This window comes from Pelobates fuscus, chromosome 5 (genome assembly GCF_036172605.1).
Source record: "Pelobates fuscus isolate aPelFus1 chromosome 5, aPelFus1.pri, whole genome shotgun sequence".
In the NCBI taxonomy this organism is placed as follows: domain Eukaryota; kingdom Metazoa; phylum Chordata; class Amphibia; order Anura; family Pelobatidae; genus Pelobates; species Pelobates fuscus.
Genome location: NC_086321.1, coordinates 376672404 through 376679429, shown reverse-complemented (window position 1 = coordinate 376679429; position 7026 = coordinate 376672404).

Below are 7026 nucleotides of genomic sequence, written 5' to 3'. Positions count from 1 at the left end.
CTGCACCAATATTCTCCCCGAGCTGCTCAGGTGTACGCGGTTTGTTCATGTACATCCGCTCCTTCAGATTGCCACGCAGGAAGTAATCGGGACTTGAAAGGTCGGGCGAACTTGGCGGTCAATTAATCTGTAAATTATTTTTAATTATCCGCTTGGTGAACAGTTTTCTTGGTTTTTGAAAATAAAATTCCAATATTTTTACGTGAAATAGACTCCATTATTGCACTCCACTAGACACCATAACCACCGCAGACCCCACGATCCGCCGCCATTTGGTTGGGGTCTCGCCGTCTTCCACCCACTCTGGACCCAAGACCAGGATCCAGCTTCCAGTAGGCAGACCTCTCTTAGAATCCAGAGAGCAGGAACCAGGACCAGCTCTTACAAGAGCTTAGTGATACAATTAACTAAGACAATGGACTAACTCAATTAACTCTAAGCAGAAAAAACATTTTTACAAACCCCAAAAATTAACCCCAAAATACAACATATCCCCACAAATAGCCCCGATCTGGGTGAACAACATATCCAAAAATCACCCAGATCGGTTCAGGGGTTCAGGAATTTCCAGGAAGTCTTATTTTTGCCCCACCGTGCACATGGTCCCATGCCCAAAACAGTTCCATACACTCAACAGCAAAACACTGAGGGACAATTTAAGATGGCCGCCGCCACATGTTTGAATCTGTTCCAGTTAAAAGTCCAAGGGGCAGAAACAGTGCCTTTTAAATCCAATATGCCCAAATAGTGTTTTTAAAGGGCAATATATTAATTATTATTATTATATTATTTATAGAGCGCCGTCAAATTCCGCAGCGCTTTACAATGGGTGGACAAACAGACATGTAGTTGTAACCAGACAAGTTGGACACACAGGAACAGAGGGGTTGAGGGCCCTGCTCAATGAGCTTACGGGCTAGAGGGAGTGGGGTAAAAGGTAAGGATAGTATTAGACTAGTGACAGTTGCAGAAGAGGAATCAGTTGGGAGCTATTAAGAGTTTAATTGATACGCTTTTATGAAGAAGTGGGTTTTTAATGATTTTTTGAAGGAGTGGAGACTGGGTGAGCATCTAATGGAGGAGGGAAGCGAGTTCCACAGGAACGGTGCAGCCCTCGAGAAGTCTTGAAGGCAAGCATCAGAGGTGGGAGTACGGCCAGAAGATAGACGAAAGTCTTCAGCAGGTCGTAAGGGCCTAGACAGGACATACTTGTGTATAAGGGAGGATAGATAGGTGGGAGCAGCATTATGTAGACATTTGAAAGCAAGAAACAGAATTTTAAATTGAGCTCTATATTTTATAGGAAGCCAATGTAGGGACTGACAGAAGGGTGAGGCATGGGAGGTGCGGGCGGACAGGAAGATGAGCCTCGCCGCCGCATTCATTATGGACTGTAACACCGCAAGTTGGGAGCACGTAAGACCACTGAGAAGCGGATTACAGTAGTCAAGGCGAGAAAGTACAGTGGAATGGACCAACACCTTAGTCGCATCTGGCGTTAAGTAGGGGCGGATGCGCGCAATGTTTTTAAGATGGAAATGACAGGATTTAGCGATAGAGTGAACATGAGGCTTGAAGGATAGGTCGGAGTCAAAGAGAACACCTAGGCACGAGCCTGCGTGGTGGAGCTGATGGTAGCACCATTGACTTGGAGGGAGAGAGACACAGGAGTAACAACACTTGAGGGAGGAAAGACCAGAATTTCAGTTTTGGTCAAGTTTAGTTTAAGGAAGTGGGCAGCCATCCAGTTAGAAACAGCAGAGAGGCAGTCAGAGACACTAATCAAGAGGGACGGGGAGAGATCAGGAGAGGACAGGTAGATTTGCGTGTCATCTGCATAGAAATGATATTGGAAGCCAAAGGAGCTAATGAGTTTACCAAGGGAGGCAGTATAGATGGAGAACAGTAGGGGACCAAGCTCAATATATCCCTAGGGCCATAGTCACAGGGCAAGAGGCTGGCAAGCAGGCCTCTCCAAATCCCAGTGACAAAGGTGCTTTCGTCACAATTATATTATGTACCTGCACCAAATTTTTTTTAACTAATAACAAATAAATGATTGACCTGTCAAATCCTACTCTGAATTTAGGACCACCCTGTACATGCACTTGTACAGGGTGGACCTAATTACTTTGCATGGCATGCTCTGGATGTGTCAGCACAGTCAGGGGTAGACTATAACTTAAAATAAACAAAAATTATCATTATTATAGTTAGCATATAATGCCAACATATTGCACAATGCACAGCGCTTTACAAATATCGAGAGAGGATATTAGAATATATTAGATATTAGATATTTAATTGTGCAGAATTAAAGCTTGCAAGCTATGAGGATAAATATAGACAGTAAGCTCATTTGAGCAGGGTCCTCTTCATCCTATCGTTACTGTAAGTTTTTTAATTGCCGCATTTATTGTTAAACCTCCCCGTCTGATAATATTGTAAAACTCTACGGAATATGCTGGCGCTATATAAATACCAGTAATAAATAATAAAATGCCCAGCTAACTTGTAACACGCTATCAGGTTATGCAGAAATCTCACGTCAATTCTTCTTTAAAGGGACTCTCCAGTGCCAGGAAAACAAACCGTTTTCCTGGCACTGCAGGTCCCCTCTCCCTCCCACCCTCCATCCCATATTGCTGAAGGGGTTAAAACCCCTTCAGTGACTTACCTGTATCCAGTGCCGATGTCCCTCGGTGCTGGTTCAGGGTCCGCCCACGCTCCTCCCCCGCCGACTTCATCCAGCGGGGGAAACCTATTGAGCATGCACGGCTGCCGAAGGAGACCTAACGCGCATGCGCGGCAATGCCGCGCACGTGCATTAGACCCCCCCATAGGAAAGCATTGAGAAATGCTTTCAATGCTTTCCTATGGGGAAATGAGCAACGCTGGAGGTCCTCACATAGCGTTAGGACATCCAGCGACGCTATAGCACACTTTTCGTGTGCTATAAACACGGAAGTGCCCTCTAGTGGCTGTCTAGTAGACAGCCACTAGAGGAGGAGTTAACCCTGCAAGGTAAATATTGCAGTTTATGAAAACTGCAATAATTACACTTGCAGGGTTAAGGGTAGTGAAGGTTGGCACCCAGACCACTCCAATGGGCAGAAGTGGTCTGGGTGCCTAAAGTGTCCCTTTAACACCATGCATTGGGCAGGAATACAGAGATTAAAATAATTATATTCCCCCACCCCCATTAGCAAGCACAGACTAAAAAAAAAAAAATGAAATACAGGGCACTGGCATACTGCCAACTGCCTCAGATTTGGAGGGACAGTCCTGATTATGTTTTGCATAAATGCAGTGCAAATGTCTCATTAGATGCACAAATAAACACATGGATTTTCATCCCTTGAGAAAGCGTTTCAGCTGCATCTCACACATGGGCGACCGCCGACCTTAAAAGTGACGGGTCAATTTGGCTGATTGGCACACGTGTATGGCAGACTGGCATGCCTCCTATTTGGAAGACCTGTCTCCCACGTGACATTAACAGGCAATGCAACACAGGAGTTACAGGACCTACTATAAATTCAGAAACCGCTTTTCCAAGGCATCGTATGAAAACGACTGAGCAACTGATTAACCACCTGTGTTAAAGCAGGGAGAGCACAATATCAGGGCAACTGGTCAGGTTCCAAGAAAAGCTTTAAAAAGCACACACAAAGGGTTTATTCACTAACGTAACTAACAGTTAACAGCTGTATCTTGAAACCTAAATTGCTAAATTCACACCAATATACCCAATCCCCAGGCAATCAAGGTGTTAAAGCCGCAGGCAGATTTAATGAAACAAAAGGAACGGCAACGTTTCAACCTCCTAAGAGGTATTTTTCAAGCTTGAATCCTAGCTTAGAGCGTCCGTGGTGATTAGGAATTATGTGGCCCCCTGTGTGGCTACGTACACAAACCATCTGTCCACTGAGCTATACTTTATTTATATGGGGTGTATTACACCCCATATACTCTGTATTATACCCCATATACCCTGTATTACACCCCATATACTCTGTAGTATACCCCATATACCCTATATTACACCCTGTACTGTGTATTATACCCCGTATACTCTGTATTACACCCTGTGCTGTGTATTACACCCCATATACCCTGTATAACACCCTGTACTGTGTATTACACCCCATATACCCTGTATTACACCCTGTACTGTGTATTACACCCATATACCCTGTATTACACCCTGTACTGTGTATTATACCCCATTTACTCTGTATTATACCCCATATACCCTGTATTACACCCTGTACCTTGTATTATACCCATATACCCTGTATTACACCCTGTACTGTATATTATCCCCAGGGTATAATACACAGTACAGGGTGTAATATAGGGTATATGGGGTATAATACAGAGTATATGGAGTGTAATACACAGTACAGGGTGTTATACAGGATATATGGGGTATAATACACAGCACAGGGTGTAATACAGGGTATAATACACAGTACAGGGTGTAATATAGGGTATATGGGGTATAATACAGAGTATATGGGGTGTAATACACAGTACAGGGTGTAATACAGGGTATATGGGGTGTAATACACAGTACAGGGTGTAATACAGGGTATAGGGGGTATAATACAGAGTATATGGGGTGTAATACACAGTACAGGGTGTAATACAGGGTATATGGGGTGTAATACACAGTACAGGGTGTAATACAGGGTATATGGGGTGTAATACACAGTACAGGGTGTTATACAGGATATATGGGGTGTAATACACAGTACAGGGTGTAATACAGGGTATATGGGGTGTAATACACAGTACAGGGTGTAATACAGGGTATATGGGGTATAATACAGAGTACAGGGTGTAATACAGGGTATATGGGGTTTAATACACAGCACAGGGTGTAATACAGGGTATACGGGGTATAATACACAGTACAGGGTGTAATATAGGGTATATGGGGTATAATACAGAGTATATGGGGTGTAATACACAGTACAGGGTGTAATACAGGGTATATGGGGTGTAATACACAGTACAGGGTGTTATACAGGATATATGGGGTGTAATACACAGTACAGGGTGTAATACAGGGTATATGGGGTGTAATACACAGTACAGGGTGTAATACAGGGTATATGGGTGTAATACACAGTACACTGTGTAATACAGGGTATATGGGGTATAATACAGAGTACAGGGTGTAATACATGGTATATGGGGTGTAATACACAGTACAGGGTGTAATACAGGGTATATGGGGTGTAATACACAGTACAGGGTGTAATACAGGGTATATGGGGTGTAATACACAGCACAGGGTGTAATACAGGGTATATGGGGTGTAATACACAGTACAGGGTGTAATACAGGGTATAGGGGGCGTAATACACAGTACAGGGTGTAATACAGGGTATATGTGTGTAATACAGGGTATATGGGGTGTAATACACAGTACAGGGTGTAATACAGGGTATATGGGGTATAATACACAGTACATTGTGTAATACAGGGTATATGGGGTGTAATACACAGTACAGGGTGTAATACAGGGTATATGTGGTGTAATACACAGTACAGGGTGTTATACAGGATATATGGGGTGTAATACACAGTACAGGGTGTAATACAGGGTATATGGGGTGTAATACACAGTACAGGGTGTAATACAGGGTATATGGGGTATAATACAGAGTACAGGGTGTAATACAGGGTATATGGGGTTTAATACACAGCACAGGGTGTAATACAGGGTATACGGGGTATAATACACAGTACAGGGTGTAATATAGGGTATATGGGGTATAATACAGAGTATATGGGGTGTAATACACAGTACAGGGTGTAATACAGGGTATATGGGGTGTAATACACAGTACAGGGTGTTATACAGGATATATGGGGTGTAATACACAGTACAGGGTGTAATACAGGGTATATGGGGTGTAATACACAGTACAGGGTGTAATACAGGGTATATGGGGTATAATACAGAGTACAGGGTGTAATACAGGGTATAGGGGGCGTAATACACAGTACAGGGTGTAATACAGGGTATATGTGTGTAATACAGGGTATATGGGGTGTAATACACAGTACAGGGTGTAATACAGGGTATATGGGGTATAATACACAGTACATTGTGTAATACAGGGTATATGGGGTGTAATACACAGTACAGGGTGTAATACAGGGTATATGTGGTGTAATACACAGTACAGGGTGTTATACAGGATATATGGGGTGTAATACACAGTACAGGGTGTAATACAGGGTATATGGGGTGTAATACACAGTACAGGGTGTAATACAGGGTATATGGGGTATAATACAGAGTACAGGGTGTAATACAGGGTATATGGGGTTTAATACACAGCACAGGGTGTAATACAGGGTATACGGGGTATAATACACAGTACAGGGTGTAATATAGGGTATATGGGGTATAATACAGAGTATATGGGGTGTAATACACAGTACAGGGTGTAATACAGGGTATATGGGGTGTAATACACAGTACAGGGTGTTATACAGGATATATGGGGTGTAATACACAGTACAGGGTGTAATACAGGGTATATGGGGTGTAATACACAGTACAGGGTGTAATACAGGGTATATGGGGTATAATACAGAGTACAGGGTGTAATACAGGGTATATGGGGTTAATACACAGCACAGGGTGTAATACAGGGTATACGGGGTATAATACACAGTACAGGGTGTAATATAGGGTATATGGGGTATAATACAGAGTATATGGGGTGTAATACACAGTACAGGGTGTAATACAGGGTATATGGGGTGTAATACACAGTACAGGGTGTTATACAGGATATATGGGGTGTAATACACAGTACAGGGTGTAATACAGGGTATATGGGGTGTAATACACAGTACAGGGTGTAATACAGGGTATATGGGTGTAATACACAGTACACTGTGTAATACAGGGTATATGGGGTATAATACAGAGTACAGGGTGTAATACATGGTATATGGGGTGTAATACACAGTACAGGGTGTAATACAGGGTATATGGGG